The 20972-nt window shown below is 35.9% G+C and overlaps 1 protein-coding gene across 1 annotated transcript in view; it reads left to right on the forward strand.

The window, feature by feature from the left end:
* The window catches only part of LOC149799665 (potassium voltage-gated channel protein Shal-like), a 118428-nt gene that overhangs the window by 2073 nt on the left and 95383 nt on the right, over positions 1 to 20972 (forward strand). The window lies entirely within an intron of this gene.

Raw genomic sequence — 20972 nt, forward strand, 5'->3', positions numbered from 1 at the left:
GTACATCATAATTCGCTCGTTTCAATCTAAAATTAACATATATGAACGATGGTCACATGTCCACAGGTAAAAGCGTTCCACAATGTTTGAAATGGCCTGGTTGGTCATGTTAGAGCCCACCATTATACTGTAGCGTACCTATTGCTCATGAAACAAGCGAAGTTTTCACACCTGTCTGGTTAATTTAGCAAGCCAAACGTTAGTATAACGTTTTTACCGCCATTACACAATTTCTGTCATTTTGTCGAAAGTCCAACAATGTCGCCTACGATCACAAATTTCTGTAAATGGACGTTAGTGACATCTATAAATATCAGTGGTGTGTGTAATGCGAACAGGCTTGATTCATCTAAAAGAACACTTATAGGAATCGAAACGAAGTATTAGAAACCAGACACATCATAACATCATTTTAAAAAGAACAATGAATTTAGAATCTAGTTTACAGCAAAATAATTTCATTATGCCTAAATTAAGTCCGCTTTATCTATGTAACCGCTACACAATCCATGTCAGCTGAAAATTAATTGAATAATCATGCATTTAAACAGCACTCCTACCCAATTTTGACAAATCGATAATTGTAATCTATTCTTGAAACAAATTGCCTGTTTTGTTCAAATCTGAAGCATCTAGAATGCTTTAATTATTTCACCGAGATTAATCTGACGTTATGCAATACACATGGCCAGAAGCATCTAACAATTGGTGTGCTGTGCTGAGTGTTAACGTGTTATTTGACATTAACAAATCGATTACATCGATCAAATGAAAGGTTTGGCTGTACCTCGCAACAGCTTTTCAAGTGATTAAAATTACCATCAAAATGAATAGAACCAAATACAGTAAAACTTTGATTACCTGATGCGATTCGTATAATCTTTCGTTGTAATGTGTAACTCAAAGTGAGAACAATTCTAAATTTAGGGAAATCTTGTCGTGTTTTGACATGGTCTCTGCTCGAAATGGAGACAAAACAAAATAAAAATGAAAAAAAAAAATTTGAAAAACAATTGTGATGTTCCTTACAAAAGATGTGCTGTAGATTTTAGGAAATATGTGATCGTATATTTACATAAAAACCATCCAAAGATGTGATGTAAACCGATGATTATATCTCTTATTTCATGTCGGTCACACAAATTTAAATTCTACTAAGAAAAATCAAATAAAAAAAAAACAAACAAAAATAATACGGTGTTTAAATTAACCATCAATAATTAAGTATATGTTCGTACTAGTATCAGATCTTTTACTTCGCACATTTAATACCCCTCGCATTCGATCGATTTTATTACATCTGCATACATATTCAGTTGGAATATAAAAAATCAATAAACAGTCTAGTACTACGCTGATATTAACTTTGCATTTTAAAATTTTAAGAGAATACACGTGTACCAATAACGTTGGCATACTTGCACTTTCTTCTTTTCATTATTATTATTATTATTATTATTATTAGTAGTAGTAGTAGTAGTAGTAGTAGTAGTACACCAGATTACTATAATATTCAGAAATTAGATTTAGATAAGACGATTTTATGCCTGGAAGTAACATGTACATGGTCGCTATTCGGAACGACTTCTGTGTTCATATTAATACTATCTCTTAACAGACATGTTCCAAATCATGTACCAAAATATTGCTTTAGTGCAACGTCTAGCCTTTATCTACAGTAAAATAAAATAAAAAATATGTAATATGCATGCTGGTTGAGTTGATCTAGTTTGTGGCATTCGATAATCATAACAGGATAAAATGACAAGTCCCATTTGTTGAATCCATTCAAACTGAGGTTCTTTTAAGACAAAGTTGTCTTTCCTATAAAGACCAATTATTTTATTTACTGTCATTTTCTTAACAAAAAATCCAAATGGTCTCTAGGTGTCGTTAGATGATGCATGACACAAGTCAATCGAGTTATCGTCCTCCGAGAAGGAATAAAAAAGTATAATATCGACATATTCGAACTTATTCATTCCCTGACACCTTTTGATTATTTTAGCTATTGCTTCATTTTTATAGGCTTTTCTTTCTTTTGAACAATTTACATCCAATAACATATCTAAATTTCTACTGATATCTATTGATTGTCCCCACTGTATTTGTACGCAGAACTAAGATAAACACCAAATCCTGACTACTTATTTCAGATTCTGAAACTCGTCTTTTGATCATTTTGTGTAGTGGAAATCTGATATGTATATTCATTGCACACATAGGAGAGTTTTCTCATCCTAGTCAAGCGCAAACGCGATAGCGTCGGTGCCGACGTAGAAAACCCGCTGTTAGTTACTAATCAATTGTCTGTTTGAGAGACTACCAAGATATGGAACTAAGTCTTGAGATGGGACATCAATGGAAATGCATGCTTTTTCGAATAAACAGGGCCAGTACAAGGGACATTTTTCCACGCGTTCAGGCAACTGGACTCTGTCAAGCGGCATGCAGGGAAAATCTCAAGGGTTCTGTTTACATTGATTCCCCGGTTAAATTGATTGTGAAGGGACGGCATGATTCTTGCGAATTTCCAGGTCGGAGAAATGTGCTGTTACAATCAAGCACTTTTCTCCAATCTGGAAATTGGCCGGGAACCATATATCCTTATAAAACCAATTTGGCAGGATATCCAGTGCGAAGGAAGTCAGTGCACATGCCTGTTGGGACAAACAAAGGTCGCTCTGAACCATCATTTGATCTCGCAGATGACTAAATCAATCATGAGTCGACTGACAATGATAGAGAGTGGTGTAAAATGAAATAGCCTTCATAAACAGCACGAGATCCAGTGGCAGCTCACCAATTAACAGAACAAGTGCTGTTTATAATTGGATCAAGTCTGACACAAAACTTTAAGAGGTCATTTAGAGTGAACTCAAATCTAAGATAAATATCTAAAGGAAACATTAACAACAATAATTTACGCCGTAGGATAAAGCTACTTGGTGCCAACATAAAAACGTGGTTAAACAGTTGAAATCAGGACCATCAATCGTCAGGTGAACCATATACATTGGGTTAAAAGCTGAAATCATCTGAGCCAAATCAGATACCTAGGCACTTAAGAGGTGACTGCGATATGCAAAGATGGATCAGGTTTGACTGAAATTAAAATCCAGTGTCAACAATTTGAATTTGACTCTAAGCATAGTTAGCAACATAATATGTTTGTAGCTTGAACGAATTGCTGTTTGCCCAGATTTTATTGGTCTGTCCATGAAAATCTAGTTAAATATGCCTTTGACACTGAATCAGATTATGCTTGGTGTGGTTGAAGTATCCTCGAATTACATAAGAACAAATAATACTATAATATGTATTTGTATGTACCTGCCCATAAAACTCCAGATTCGTTAATGCAGATTTCTCTTACTTGATATCAGGTGTTACGACTCTGTGGTTTTAAACTAAGTAACATAAGTTATGATTCTTTGGTCTTAAGGTACGTAATAGAACAATGCGAAAACCAACAAGTTTTGTAAAATTAGAAAAATAATTTATTTCCCTAAAATACGAATTGAAAATTTAAAAGAACTTACAGTATTGTGAATTAAGTCCTAAATAGTCGCAAACGTTCTATCACAAATTCAAATGCATGAAGTTCCTAATGAACTGCAATGGTGTTCCAAATAAATTCCAATATTAAATGTGTTGATGTGCCCGTAGTCTCAAATGTGCTAATGTGCCAATGACCTGGAATATGGCGATGTGTTAACATTCTTTTGATGCATTACAATCATATAATATCTGAATTTACTATAATTCCAAATTAATGCTTCTATCTTAGAATACTATTGAACACTTTGTGATTCCAGTGAATAATATTTTGAATAAATGAATCCACCCAAATTTAAAACTGAACAAAACGAGAACGGTTCTGCTTTGGATGTTAATGCACGAATGAATAAGACTTAAGTAAACAAGATTACATACATGCATTTGGATTTAGCAAAATTAAGTTAAACGTTGCTTACCTATGTCATATGACCGTTGGGAAGTAATTGATTTTATTTATATATTTATTTTAAAAAAGTGTACATTATGTGACTGAAGCAATGTTGGTGATACATTTTATTATCTCTTTAAGAAATCGACACAACATATTCACGAATAAATATTATTTCAGTAGAACAAATAATTTGAAGTTTGCAGAACTTCTGAATTGTACTTGAAACGTACACACTCGTGTAAGTTATTGTTTGTACTTATTAAGCAGCTCAAAGGCTAATCTTGGGTGCTATCCAATAATATCATTTATGCTTATTAGACTTTCACAGATTCTTTCAATTTCAGTTTTTAGTTTTTCTTTCCTTCTCTCTCCCATTATGTTCCATGTTATTCGTTTTATTTTAATTTCTAGTCTAAACATTAACTAGCACAGAAGTGCAGTAAACTGAAGCATGCAACAAGGATGCAATAGTTTGATTTAGCATATTTTTTGCCGAGATTTAGAATTGTATGGGTTATTTCTATTTCTGCTAAGATGTCACTTTGCGACCTGATCAGCGTAAATACAAGTGTTGTTCTGTATTATTCTATAAAAAATATATTTTCACGTTGATGATGGCTTCATTATTTCAATTTACACAATAGTGGACCATTGTTATGATCGATTTGAACTGTCTCATGTGATAGCATGTTTTGGAAATCACTCATTTAGTGTTCGTATGGGATAATACTCCATCTCCGCTGTACACATTTTGTAATAAATAATGACTCCTGAATTTATACAGATATCGAATATAAACTAGCAGGTTAAATATTATAAAATGCTGTACAAAAAGGTAACGATATTCATGCAGAATATAGATGTTTATATTAATCCAAAATATCGATAAACGAAGCATTTAATCAACAATACATTTCAGTTTATTGCAGAAAAATTATTCACATTCAGGCCATATCACATCGATGCAAATATAGTTAATTGCGTGGCCGAAGGATCTAGCACGGCATCCTGTCATGGCTATTCAGGTATTCAGGTGTCAGGAATCCCTAGCTAATTCCAGACATCATCCACTCATCTATGCTTTTAAGTGTGCTGGAAACCAAAACAAAATCATTAATGAAAAATGTATCCCATCAATTAAGGAAGCTTTGATGTAGAGAAGAGCAGTGTAACAAGTGCATTGCATATGTAGGGCGAAATATGAAACTCTTCCTTGGAGCTGAAAACATTATACATGTTTTGCATAATTCTTCTGTACGAAGAATAGACAGCCCGTTTGGCACTGACTAGTGGCAATTATGAGAAAGCTAATGAGAAACACACTGTGGTGGTGTTTCGCGTCGCACCAGATACTTGTATCAATTATCTAGCAGATCATAATACTTACAAGGCAAGCAACGATAATGAAAAAAACAAAGGAATATCTGACGGATCATAATACTTACAAGGCAGGCAACGATAATGAAAAAAAAAACAAAGGAATATCTGACGGATCATAATACTTACAAAGGAGGCAAAAGGAATGACAAAACCAATGGAATATCTAGCAGATCCGAACTATTACAAGGCAGGCAAAGAGAATGTCAAAATCGATGGAATATCTGGCAGGTCATAATAATTACAAGGCAGGCAAGGAAAATGTCAAAACCGATGGAATATGAGTTGATTAAGTTAAATAGCGGAGCACAGTAGTTGCCTTTTTCACTGCACCTACATCTAATGTAGGTCGCGACAACATTTAAAGCAAGAAGTATTATATCGTTTCGAATGCCTTTACATTTCATTTAAGCAGCTCATCTCATGACTGAATTTAGGTAATACTATTTAAGTTAGATGTTAGTCCTAAGTTTTGCAAAAGTTAAAATCGATAGCAGATAGTAATAATTAAGTTTAACGTAATTAACATAATACTATAAATAGACAGATGCATCCTCGCCGTTTTCGAAGTGTATAAGAAACACAGGAGATACAAGTATATTAGGGACTACTGTAAACATCCCGTATGTACCCGCTAGTCAAACAACAAACATCAAATGATCCAGATATGCTTTACCATAATGTCCATGTTTGTTCTACTGATTACTACTAACACAACTACTCAGATCCATCATTATGTGCCGACAGATCTGGACCTCTGCAGTATGTAGTTGGGCTCGCCCTGTAAGCTAGTATGAAAGGTAATTACCAACACAGAATGTATTGGCTTATCGGTCTGTTCAGATTCAACAGGTATCGTTTCGCCGCACTGGGCCGTATTAACGTATACCGTTGTTTGAGAATAAATGTATTTCCATCTCTGCCCAGGTCACAAAGCTACACAGATCCAGATCTGCTGCCAGCGCTTTATGCGACGGCGGATCTATTTCCATCTCTGCCCAGGTCACAAAGCTACACAGATCCAGATCTGCTGCCAGCGCTTTATGCGACGGCGGATCTGAGTCTGTGCAGATTGCATTTGGATCTGTCTCATAAGGGATTATATAAGGTAATTACCAACACAGAATGTATTGGCTTATCGGTCTGTTCAGATTCAACAGGTATCGTTTCGCAGCTCTGGGTTGTAATAAGGTATACCGTTGTTTGAGAATAAATGTTTCCATCTCTGCCCAGGTAAAAAAGAGCTAGGTTCTTTATTAACTCTGTCAGTACAGTTCTGGCATTCTGGTTATCAATGTTCGTATTTTTGCGAAACATCACGCATGGAGGCAAATTGAGTACACAGACAAAATCGTTGTTTGTTGTGTCCGTATATTCGTACATTTTAGCCGCCACGAAATCCGATAAAATTATTACCCTTCGACGGAGAGAGAGAGAGAGAGAGAGAGAGATGTGAACATTACATCTGGTACTCCAGTGAATTATCAAAATTACTTCTCTTGGAAAATCCGGTTGTTCACGTACTAGCGTAACATATAAAGTTAGGGATAAAGATAACAAAAGAGCGGTGAGTTGGGTATAACGCTGTTAACACTGCAACTGCTATATGTTGTTGTTTGTTGTTTTGGGGCTTAACGCCATTTTTCAGCACACGATAGGCTATACATGACGGCCAGTATTAATGGTGGAAGAAGAACCCGGGGCAACTGCTATAATATACCACTGTTATAAAATGCTTATATTAATTTAATATCGCTTTCTCCCTTAAAGGAACGTGTACTCAAAAAGTGGCGTCAACCGGGGTATCAAGAAATATCAGCTTGTGATGCTTTAAACAAAATTGGACAAAATTAAGCTAAGTTAAGGAAACAAAAGTATACCATACTTCATAAAGTGAATACCTAAAGACTCGTGAAACCACCAAATAACAGAGGAATGAAACGGTATTGTGTAAAAATTAAAGTTTAATGACACGAACTGCTGCATTTACTGACAAAGGTCCCCAATATGTTTGCTCCAATTTGCGCAGGCTCGCTTATTCTTCCAAAACTCTTATAGTAATGGATTTCATACAGAAATGAGTGCTATATCAATGCGATTTTCGAATTGGTATTTTGGTTTAGTGAAGAGGCCCGCATATCTGTTATAGAATTGATCTTGCAATGTAATGTACACTTCATCAAAATATGTATACGACCGGCCGTATGTCCCTTACCACATCTTAAAAACTGCTGGGTGGAAATTCACGAAGTGTCGAAGTCATGTCGTCTGCATCAGGAGGGGAGGAGCATTCTTGGCTTCCACACCTGACGTCCTTGGAAAGTGGCCAAGGTCAGGAGTGCAAAAATTTCAATTTCAATGAGAATTTAAAATATTTTCGAAAGAAACATATGCTGTCATGACAATCAAGTGTGCGACGCATTATGCAATAGGACAATTGAGTTACTTGTAGGTGCTGGCCCTGTGTACCTGGTTGAGGCAGGGACGGGTATGGATTGGAATCGGAAAATGCAACAAAAAGGCGCGGGAATCTCCGACGGGAAGTCATTACATTTGCTCTAGGTGATGTTGAAGCCATCGTTATCTGAAACATAGTAATTCTGAGTATATGACTGTTTATTTTGAAGGCGCTTATTAGAAGAATTAGTGAGTACATTTAAATTTATTACTTCAAAATTATTGTTGAGTACATTATTGTGCTTGACAAATGTGCAGCCATGGCATAAACGAATGGATTCATTATTATTTTGATACAGTTAGAACATCTAGCTTAGAGTTTCTTTGCTGTAAGGTTTGAAATATAGACCACTGTTTTCACTTTTTCACTGAAAGAAACACGAAAACAAATTCGTACGTATTATGCTTTACCTCGGGGAAAAAAATAATCCCTTTCTTACGAAGTATTATTTCATTTTCAGAATATGTTTTAAGGGATGTAATGAAAACAAGTGAAGCTCTGATCCTCCACTTTCCTAAACAAGTGGTAGACATATGAAACATAAAATCAACAAATTGACTTAATTATTCAATTTTCGGTGTATACTCTTGAAGTCCTAACTTAAAACAAACATGGATGCCTAAGACAATTAGGGACACTAGCTTTTCTGTGCTATTGAAAGCATGGATGTCTAATATAATTAAAGGACACTAGTTTTTCTGTGCTATTGAAAACATGGATATCTAATATAGTTAGGGGACATTAGCTTTTCTGTGTTATTGAAAACATTGATATCTAATATAATTAGGGGACATTAGCTTTTCTGTGCTATTGAAAACATGGATATCTAATATAATTAGGGGATATTAGATTATCTGTGCTATGGAAAGCAGACCTTGATGACTCTTAATCAGTAAATGACGACGTTCTAGTGGCCTTCAAATAATTCGGGATCTTTTATTTGCATATAAAATGTTGGTAAATTATCTTTTACAAAATTTAATTTAAAGCTTAAATTGTGATTAAATAACAAGTCGGAGACTGCTAAGATTTTGATACAAAATCTGGCACAGATCTGCTAAGCACAAGTGGTCACTCATGCACAAATTATATAGTGTATTAAATCTTGGGGTAAGGCAGCTCTCTGCAATATGCCAGAAAATACGCAGTGCACCTAATTCATCAGGTACTGAACATGACAATAAATAAATACCGACTCTTGATATTTGGTTGTTTCAAGGTGTCAAGGACGTATCTAGATGTCAGGGTAGATGACAGGATACTAAAAATTACATACAAATATGGGAATTGCACCGATGTTTTTCAGATCAATGCTAAGCGTAGTAGCTCATGTAACAATGAAAGGCGACCATAACAGCAGAACAACGCAGCTCCAGGGAGGTAATTCGTCGGTCTTGGAATAAGGGCATTGCTTTGTATAGTGAAGACAGTCCATGCTGTCTCCAGAATGACTGAAGCTGAATTATTCATTGTAGTCAAGGCAAATGCTGACAGAGTCTCTGCATTAACACCAGAATGTGAGGATGCCTCTTAGGCACTTAAACCTTTTCAACCTGTTCCCAGTACCAATTCGTACCTCAAAAGACAACAAAATGTAAGGTCTTTAGAGGAATGAGACTAGTAGGTAATGAAACATGACATATGCATGGAATATTTCTTTAAAGTATCGTCATCAGGCATCCCTCCATTACAACTATCCCGAAATTCAGATTGCAAAGGAGACGACATAGGGATTCTCTGGAAAATAATAGTAAGGTGTGTAAAGTGTGAGTATCAAGCACTTGTATGTAAGCGGTTTAAGGAAATGAAGACCAGAAAGTCAGAATCAAACCATGCCACACTAAGTGTTAGACTTGCAGTTGGTCTTCGGGTCACGCTTGTATGTTGTACAAAAGTACGACTTATTATGGCTAATATGGATATGCTACCTCCAGCTAGAAGCAATACGCAGAATACATCTAATACTGTGGCCATAAATGCGTCAGAGTTACTTAAAAGGGAAATGGTTCCAAAAGTATGAAATATACTAATGTGAAGGGTCGAAATAAACCCAACACTATAAATATTGCAATGGATTGCAGATACAACTCGACACGCATAGAAAGTCCAAAAATGCCCGGCTTGAATGCTTCATAAGCTATTTGCATGATATCTGAAATTATGACTAAACGGAAGTTTATCGTAGGTGTTTGCTTCGAAAAACAAACGTTTTAGGTGGCAGGGGCCAGTTTCGCATATTGGCCCCTTGTAAATGTCTTAACTTAAGAGCATGGTGTGACTTTTTGAGATATTATTGTGTAATAATTAAAGATATGGATACATTTGTGAATTGATCTTTCCGGCTTGTGTTGTTCTTGAAACTGATGTTAGTCATATACACCTCATGTTGTCACTGCACAGTAGGCCTACATAGACAGAGAAATAGAAATAGTCGGCTAGCAAGCAGAGCTAGCTGCGTATAGTAGTATACACACTGGCTCAAGGCAAGTAGAATATCTCAAAACCTGACTGGATGACAGCATTTTCAATAGCATCAAAGTATTAAGTACATAAAGTTTTTTAAAAGTATGAACCAGGGAAATGGCTTGTGTTTGCACTGTGAACACCACGTGTTTTAAAAAATGACCTTCGGACATGAAAAATGCATGTATAAAGTTGCATGTATATGAATTTCCACTGACTTCTCAGATCAAGTGAATGATATTCTTATGTGTTGCTTTATTATACCAATTCAAAAATATGGATTTTTTTTTACCTCACTCATGTATTTTATTCTTTTATGAATTTGTATATTAGGCAGGTGAATGCAACATTACATTTGTGCATAAAATCTGTCCCCTGCCCTCTTAGGACTGGAACATGGCTGAAGGGACAAAGGAATGAATTTACAATGTTTGCGTGATGATACAGAACGTAGAGCAAAATTATCGCCCTTCGACCCACTGTGAGAGGATGATATGGGAATGGAAATTGGTAGTCAGCTTGCTCAACAAGTTGAACTTAATAAAATATGCCACTACAGAGCATCTCAAGGAATAGACTATGACCTCTGAGCTCTTGAGCCCATGTGACAAGTGCAGCTGGAGGCTGACCGACATCATTCTGCAACAAGCTCAATTTCGACACTGCAGCAAGGCTTCATTTTAGTTTGGATATGTTTCTTGGAACAAGTCATTCAGACAAACAGGTGACGTTATGCGACTGCTTGAAAGTGAAACTAAGTGGGTCAACAATTGTAGATAATACAGCTGTATCAGTATACTAAAATATTGTAAGCACTTAAAATACTAATGAGTCACTGTCAAAAGATGTGAACTCGCCTAGTAATGTGGATACACTCACAGACTAAATAAAACCTCTCGAACATCAGCTATCACATAATGTGATGATTCTGGTGTGGAACTTTCATCGAGTGCACAATATCAAATGGATAGGGAAGCCTATATCAACACACTTAACAAAAGTGACTATATTGATCATACCTATTAAATGCGAGGATTGACATTTCTGCGGACCTGACATGTGGACATGGCTGGTGGACAGAGTGCGACATGTGAAATGGCTGTCCAAACCAACAAATATAATCCTGTGTGCGGTTTCTAGGAATCATCGTTGGAAACGTTCAAGAAGGAACCTCCATCGCAAAGATCAGAAAAATTGGATATAACAAAACTGCAGTTCTTAAGCAAGGAAAAGGAACTAGACAGTTACAGTTATGAACAATCAAGAGATTTTTACAAATTGATATACCAATGTCCTTTCAGTGCGATTCATGTATTCCCGAAAACTGTGATAGCAGTAATTGATTGACAAAACAAAAATGGTGTATGTGTGTTTGTACTAAATAGGCTTGTAAGGAAAATAACCAGTATCTACTAAAAATACTCAGATATACATGACTGGGGTATTACAAATAAACGGGTCAACATTTATAATCAGTATCATTTTCTCATTTTACTATGTTTGTGTCTGTTTGATTTTCTTGCAATAAGTGGCTTTTTCTTCTTCATCAATCTCCTCCTCTATTTTTCGTTTTCACTGCTGGTTGTCTGATGCCCATTGTTCTTGCACGTGACACGCAAACTATTCACTTTCAATCTCGCAACAGGACCAGGTTTCAGGGTTCTTGGTATGAATGGTTACTTTTCTTTTGCCCTTTGGATACTTTGGCATTCAGTGCCGATTCGCTTGACATACGTAGCATATAATTTAATTTTGTCTGGCGAGTGAATTTCAGTATCAGCATGTGATTCTGTGGACGGTATCTCATTTTACTCACTTTCATTAAGTCGCTAAACGGCTTAACAGTCGTACATCAGGACTATCTTTCCAGCTATCTCTCTCTCTCTCTCTCTCTCTCTCTCTCTCTCTCTCTCTCTGCCTTACGCGAGTGTATCTAAACAGTCTAAATTATGAAATGATTTGTCCATCATATAAGAAGCCCAGTTCGTCACTGTAGCACCAGATGGTTCCAGCCACATCGAAGCAAATTAACATCAAAGACGGAGGTCCTCGAAGAAACATTGGCTACGTTTATCACTGACTTGATTGATTATATTGTTTGGGCGAGTTGAAACTATACTGTCAGGCTGAGGATCGAGACTGGTTTCGACTTTCCATCACACGTAGCCGTTTGAAATATCCATGAACAATTTAAGTGCATCATCGTGTGTTCATTCAAAATGTTCCTAGCGAGATCGTTATTATTATTTGTGGGGATACTAATTCCACCGATTCAACAGAAATAATTCATTCAAATTATTTTACATGCTCAATTGGATGCGACTTGATGTTAATGTTCTTTGACATGGTAAAGTACAGAATGGTGAGAAACACAGCAGTTCTGGTGCTGACAATGTTTCAATTTAAAGTGGATTCTGCAGCCTCCACTGTTGCTGACAAAGAAGTAGGGAATATCCGTCACGTACACCGAGAATTGTTCATGCGCTCAGTTTTCCTGTCATTTAAACGTTCTTGATAGTGTGAATATTCGCATAAGAATGTCTTTGATATTGTTTCATTGCTATAACAAAGGAATGACATTGCACCAATACTTTTGTACATTTTGAAGGAAGGAACTCATCCGGTTTGCCATGCCACCCACGATTAGGGACATGCAGTGGACAGAATATCATCCAGTGGCGTCCATTACCATTAAGGTGAACATCAACTTTGATGTCAGTGGGCAAATAGAAGACTACATTAGCCTGGATCTGAAAACATTATTTGAATAAATAGTGCTGGTACCTCAGAAAGTTATAACCCCAGATACTATGAGCCGAGACCAATGCGCAAGCAAGGAATCTTACCATTACCGGTAAGCTACCAATTTATTAACAGTCATCGATTAAGTAAGGCCGTACAAGCAAAATGTAAAGTCGCCTGCCTTGACCAGGAGCATCGCCAAGTATCCCATACAACGATTGGAATTAAGCACTTTTACTATGGCTGCTGGACTATGATCCAGGATAAAAGATTATTTGTTCCAGGGTTACCCTGACGTCACTTTCTTGACATCGGTAGCAATGCCGTCATCAACAGAGTATTTGATCAAAACCCTTTTATGTTTCATCACTGCAACGACTACATCATAGAAAACACCATGTACGGACCACATTCGTGCCTTAGACACTTTGAATCCAAGTTTATCTATTAGAATTGTTTGAGATCCTACCAGTTGTTGTTGTTGTTGTGGGGTTTAACGTCATTTTTCAGCACACGATAGGCTGTGCATGGCGGCCAGTATTAACGGTAGAGGAAGAACCAGGGAAAACCCCGAGAAGAACCACCGACCCACGAGAAGTTACTGGCAAGCCTTCTCACATACCCCCATTGGCCGAATCCTAGACTCGAACCCACGCAGACAGAGGTGAGATGGCAGTGATCCGTAACGGATAGCGCTTTAGACCACTTGATCACTTGGTTCCCCCCCCCCCACCAGTTGTAAGAATAAGATAGTAGTATACCGACAAGAACAAACATGATACGACTTTTTTAAATTATATTGCACAACAGAACAACCCACCCACTATGGATATTTCTTCCCTAAATATCTGGATAGTTGTGTGCGAAAATACGATTTGTAAAAGCAGTCAAGAACAGGCTGAAGGTGAGCTGCTTGCATAATTCGACAGTACCCATGAAATTGATAGTCAGAGAGATATCCGGCACTACAAAAAACAACTCTTCAGTCACAAATAACTTGGTCATGCAATATTAACACTTGGGAAACAGGGGCCTTTGAAAAGTAGGAACGGTAATTGTTGAACTCCTTCTTTGAAAGAGATGACCAGGAACAGAAGGACAGCAACAACAGCGTGAAAAGCAAAGTGTCAGAGGACGGTGAAATGATGGTCTAAACATAGAAGAAAAGAATACAGCTAATGAAGACTGAACTATGTTTCAGATGTGGTAAGTATTTGATGAGGAGCCAAGAGGAAAGCCTGGTAGAAGCTTGGACTCAAATGCAAGAAATACAATTCTGTACGAGAGGTATATAATCTTGCTTTAAATTTCCAAATCTCCACAGACTCGCACAGAGATGGAGAGCATCGAAGTTCTCTTATATGAAGGTAATATCCGTTTTCCAACCCCACGGATCAGCTTAAAGAAAATCTCAAGTTTGAGATCGTTGCCTGCCATTACCAGTGAATTCTCATGTCTTGTAAAGAACACATGCAAATTACAGTAACTATCTACGCAGAATTCAGACACAGCATCAATGAACTCAGTGCTCTGTACCAAAGACGAACTCCTTCATCGATTATCCAAGGATGTTCCAGACTATGTGATCAACACGGACGATAGCCATCAAAGAGAAAGTCCAAGGACGTTCCAGACTACGTGATCAACACGGACGATAGCCATCGAAGAGAAAGACATGGCTTGACCTCAACTTTCTGAAAGTAATCTATCTGTAAGAAAGACCAAGAAAACATTATGTTAGAGAATTCCAGAAGCACGTGGACGTTAGTGGACATGCATTAATGCCAATATTTGTTTCAGAATTGCCCATGATTGTTGAGCTGGTTGCCTAATTACTTGAGGACGGTTGGAATATTTGTTTGTTTATATTTTCAAAACACCTTAAAGTAAAGCATTGAGGTCAACTGTTTCTAAGTCATTTACTGTCTTAATCTTATTTCGATTTTATTGCAAAGATAGGTATTCGTCACACTTGGGACAGGATATGGCAGCAGTAACACATGCCTAATTATCACAAATAAAAATAAAGTGCAAAACTATAAGGAACCGAAACTGAATAAATTCTAACCAAAAACGTACGTATATGAAAATAAACTCATTTATTAGATTTGATGTTTAATAATGTTTAATAATAGTATATAATAATAACGCAGAAAACATTGTGATATACACTCTCTTTTGGGCATATATCAATGGAATAATACTGTGAACCTGCATTGAATGTTCATGTTGTTTACGTTCTTTACTCCTGCGACTGCATAGTGTTTGACTCCTAAAGGGTATGGCTAACGTACAACATGTTTAATCTCCAAATGAGAAAGAAAATGGGGATCAAATTGTTGTCTTGTGGTGGTGGTTCCTTTTTGTTGGCACGCCGTGTTAAACTTTCACTGATTTTCGGCATGGGTAATATATCATGATTCTGTAAAAGTATCGTTTTTGCTTACTTGCTTATATTTGTGTTGAATCTAGGTAGGACACGTCATGAACAAAAGGTCCGCGATTGTGTTTAGGTTATATAGGAGGCAATTCGGTCCACACAAGTATAATTATTTTTGTGGCCGTATCCTTCTTGAAGCTGTTTTTCCCACCATGCAATATACTCTCTGAATCACATTAACATGTTCTCATTTGTATTATAGGATGTTTGTGTGTATTTTCCGAAAAAATACTTTCTGCCCAAAAGTTCTTTGATTCTTCATTTCATTAGTATTTTTGTAACTTTCAATATAAAGAAAATAGGAAATGCACTATTATTCTATTATTTTTAACTTTTATCAACAGACTTGATTCGGAACACAATAGCACTGGTAATGTGATGATCATACACATTTAACTGGTTCTAATTTTCCAGCACTACGCGGAATTCAATTTACCTGTTTTACAGTCGACTGTCTATAACAAATCGTGCTTCTAAAAATACAAATACCAAGTGGAAAAATCGATAGATATGTTGGTTTCTTAGAGCTCTGATCTATTTTCACTATTTTACTGAAGGAACGAAAGGTCACTCACACGAAATAATGTTGATTATTTTGCACATGAAATGTAACATGAGTTCGAATGTGCAAATATATATGAAAGGTTTAAAGAGACTAATCCTTTCGGTATTTAATATTCTAACTCCGAAAGAACAAGTAGTGAAAATGTTTCTATTTTGAGACAAGTTATTCCATCTAGAACTGATAGTTAATTCTGTTTTTTTTTTTGATCGAGTTTCAAACTAAATTGCTAAATTTGTACTAGAAAGTAATATGTCGCACAGCATCGCGAATGATGTCAGTCTCAGTAGCTCAGAAAATTTCCAGCTCAGCGTCTTTAGAAATTAGATGTAACTAGATGTAACTAAAAGTACCTCACTCGTTTCGCTCACGAAATATTTCAACACCAGTGGAATCGAGATACGGCCCAACGAATCTCATCAAGTACATGCTGAAACAGGGCGGTTTGTAGATATCAAATTCATCGACGACTCCATGACCTGTGGAAGACTTGACATGTTTATTAAGGGGGAATCAGCTTCGGTCGCAATGAAGTTGTATCTATTGCGATTTTATTGCAGTTGCATCGCCTTAAATGTACTTAATTATTTCAGACGATTACATAATTTATTTATTGTAATCAATAACATGATAATGGGAAATATACTTTCAAGACAAATCATTATAATCTTTGATATGTACTACAATTACCCTGCATATCATCAGATTAAATATTTACTATTGGCCTCCTGAGATTAATTTTGCAGCGACTATCCAGTACTTTATACTATTTCAAGTGAAAAATTAATAAGCACTGGGGCACTAATGAGGGTTTAAAAAGAAGGGCAAAGCCCTACTTTACAACTAGGAAGTAACCCTGTTGGTATTTAAACTCGCAACACTTTGTCGATAACATATAGGATTTATTGTAATCTATTGTTTTGTGAACTTTTCATGGCCATTTTTCATATTTGTTGTCTACACGCTTAGAAATGGTTGGATGTGTATACATCGGTAACAGTCTGGAGATATTTTGATTGACAAATCAACCCTCTCCTCGTTAAATTCACTGCATTAGGAACCAGTTTCCAGTCACTTGTTCCAAGAAGCAACATTTCTTAAAGAAAACGGTATCTTAACTCGGTATTATACCATTGTTTGTAAAAACTTTTGGAAATTTATCTGGTCATTGTGATGACTTCATTGTCGTATTTGATACGAAATAAGCCCAAGTCACAACTTTAACCTCAGACAGAATGTCTCTCCTCAAGTTTAGTACACTGTAACCATGTGACATATTTCTTAAAGTAGGGATGGTAAAATACCTTATAGGACACACGGTACTAATTATGCGTAAGAACTGTGAACCAGTCTAGAAATTGGTGAATAAATAATAGAGTATATACGGGTTAGGTGGTCCATAAATGGTTAATAATGAAAATTAAAACTTTAGTAAAAATATCTTTGGAGAGCTTATCCTATCTGTAATTTAAAAAATATATAGACAAAATTATATTGATGCAATTTTAGTATTTTTACAGGCTTGACTTAGGATTACTCAGTAATGAACCTGGTTCATTTGGTGCATAATCAATAACATGTGTTTCATGCACATGTAGATTAAACAAATGCCGCGGTCATATGGTGTTCTCCACACAGAAGCTTGCACCAAGGATATATGTGCATGGAGAAATATAAGTCTGATCATCAGCACCCAGAAAGTTTAAGCTAGTGAATTTTCAATATGATGGTGTTTCCATGTTTACTATGGGAGTTGAATTAGTACCGTGACTCCTATAGGTAAATTATCGTTTAGCATAGTTGCACAGATTTTGCTAAAATTAACTTTTTAATAGTCATTTAATAATGTCTTCAAATATGAAACACAAACGAATTGAGGCATACCACAGTATAATGATAATATGGCGAAGGAGGTAATACCTCATAGAAAACGTGTAGTTTTAATAAGCATTTGAAAAGTGGAGGTTTTAGTTTAGAATTAGCTTCCATGTTTATGTTCAGATTGAAATCGAAAATCCAGTTAGTTATTATTCATTTATTATCCAATGTATTATTCATGATAAACACGTACTATAAATGATATAAGTCAATGTTACCCATAATACAGTTGCAGTTGTAATAACTAAACAAAAATCTTGACAGCGTTGTTTCATTATTACTAAAAATATTACGTAATCGTTGTGAGCAAAGCTCTGTCACTAACTGAGTAGGTGCTGACAATTACCCCTCCTAACTTGCTTGAGTTAACATGAATTAATGTAATTCAGTTTCTCTAACACGATTCGTTCACTTGCTATACCAAATGAAAATGTGCAATGTTTTTATCTGCATTGCTCTTGCTAGATTTGTAAGCGATGAAACTGGTAACCACGTCATAGAGTGAATGGTCATGCCATTTATAATAAATATTATATAATACTAGATCATACCAGGCTTTACTTGTCATTATGTCACACTGACTAGTATTGTGACTCGGGCTCATGTTAACTCAGATGTGTTGATACATACCAATATCTGCACGAAAATAGCATTTTTGTCTCACTCAATAGTACCAGTGCCTTCTAATGCGTCGGTAATTCTTACCGTGGTTTTCCCAGGTTCTTCATATATACTGGCCGCCATGTATAAACTATCAAGTGATGACATATCATGTTTAACCCACATACAAATGTCCTGAAATAGCTTATGAAACTGGGAGGTTTCACAATTCATTAAGGTTGTATATTGATACACCCCAAAAGAGTCTAAAGACATCTATGTGTGATGGTGTATTGAGAGTAACATTTAAAACCGAAATCTGCGATGCAAGGTACATTATCTCAAATGTTCTAATGATGAAATTCGAATGAATCTACATGAAAAGCATTAAGTTAATTGTTTACTTAGGTTCATTTTTATTACTTTTAGCTAAAATATACACTGCCCGTACGACATTTACCATTCTGTTGACTAATACTAGTGCAGGACACCGCCGTTTACTCTACAAAGCCAAACACAAATACACAACATGACCAGTGTAATATTTATTGCTGATTGCTGTTGTTGTAGGGTTTAAAGCCATGTTTCAGCACACTATAGGCTATACATGGCGGCCAGTATTAATGGTGGAGGAAGAATCCGGGAAAACCCCCAGAAAGAACCACCGACCCACGAGAAGCTACTGGCAAGCTTTCTCACATACCCACATTGGCTGCATCTGAGACTCGAACCCACGCAGACAAAAGTGAGATTGCAGTGATCAGTAATGGAGAGCGCTTTAGACCACTCGGCCACTCGGGGCCCCGTTTTCTGATTGCACAATGGACGTCAAACTTACCCGAATAACATATTCTGTAACGAGTCTATGCTCTTAAAATAAGTAACAGAAAAGAGCGAAGACAACAAGCTTTGTAAAATTTAACTAATACTTTATTTTCCTAGAATACAAAGTGAAAAATGAGAAAAAAGAACTTACGGTATTGCGAATTAAATCCAAACATAATCCAAGAATAATAGACACAAGTCCTATCAATGAAAATTCTAAGTGAATCTCGGTGAAGGCGATGACGTTTGTAATTACGTGCAAATTGCATATGTGTCAACAGTCTCTTGTTGAATCACATAAAATAATATTTCAGTTTTTAATTCAGTATAAATTTCAGTGAATGTCTTTGTCCAATAATTATATCAGAGCACTTTTGTATTTCCAGGGAAATTAATCACTTGAGTTCAATAATTTGAAGAAAATAAAATTCAACCTAAACTGGAAACAACATAATAAAACTTAACGTGTCAAGTGTTTTAAGCCTAGCTGATAAACCTTTATCAAAGCATCAGTATACGATTAATTAAGACGCAAAACACATTTCCAGATGAGGGCGAAAAGTTCATTCTTCTGGAAAAATAGAAGTTTGTTACCAATTAACACATGATAAATGTCGTTTAGTCAAGGTATTGCCTTGACTCAACTTAATGTTTCTTACTCTGAGAAAAATAAAAAAAAATGTTTACATGAATGAAATAAAAAAAGTCAATCAACTCAAGAAGAAACGAACTCAATGTTTGACAAGGTCAAGTCCAAAAACAATGTTATATTACAATAGCATTTAATGAAATTTAAAAAAACAGCAGACAAACAATTAAATAAAATATACATAACAATTTACTTAAAATAATAAGTTTGTTTTATTTGGCCCAAGAACATTATAATCCGTATGGAAAGAGTTATTTACCTGTGATCCTCTCAAATTATATCAGAACACAAATGTAAAGTATGGTTACAAATGGATTCGTAGAGACTGACCTAAAGCAGGAATGAAGTATTTGTTTATCAAATCCCTATTTATACACATTTTCCCTTGACCTATATCGTAATGAAAAGTAAAGAGAAGGATTCGAACGGAGAAACCTTGTCTAACTGTGAACAAGACTTCCCTGGAACTCTTGCTTCGTCAACCATTATGCTTACAGCTTATAGCCATACACAAAAGTGAAGCACATAAAATAAATCAAAACATGCTAATATGAAAAAACAATAACTTGTAAACAATGTAAGTCCTCGAACTCAAATTCAAATAAACATCTTATTTACTTCTTGCAATTATGACAAAAGCAAAAGTCAGGCAGGAAAAATTTACAACCTTCAAAATGCCACCTACATTGTAAGAGATCATTCTATTTTACAATTGACAAAGACACCACATCAGATAATGTTCAACAAATTTTATACCGTCCTTGCCTTGTAGGCAGAGCAGGTTACATGTTTGAAAACAGTATTGTACAATTATAAACCTACCATACATCATGAATATCAGACAGTTAAAGTAGTGTTAAGACTATTGCAGTTCTTTTCAACATTATACGAATTCAAAGAGAGTGACATTCGGTCTGTCATGAATACATGTATGGAAATCATGAAATGACAAAATTGGATATACAAAGGAACACCTTTCATTTACAACCAACTATATCTGGAATAGCAATATAAAACGTTCGTAAT

This window comes from Sinohyriopsis cumingii, chromosome 5, assembly GCF_028554795.1.
Source record: "Sinohyriopsis cumingii isolate HCF-2022 chromosome 5, ASM2855479v2, whole genome shotgun sequence".
NCBI lineage: Eukaryota > Metazoa > Mollusca > Bivalvia > Unionida > Unionidae > Sinohyriopsis > Sinohyriopsis cumingii.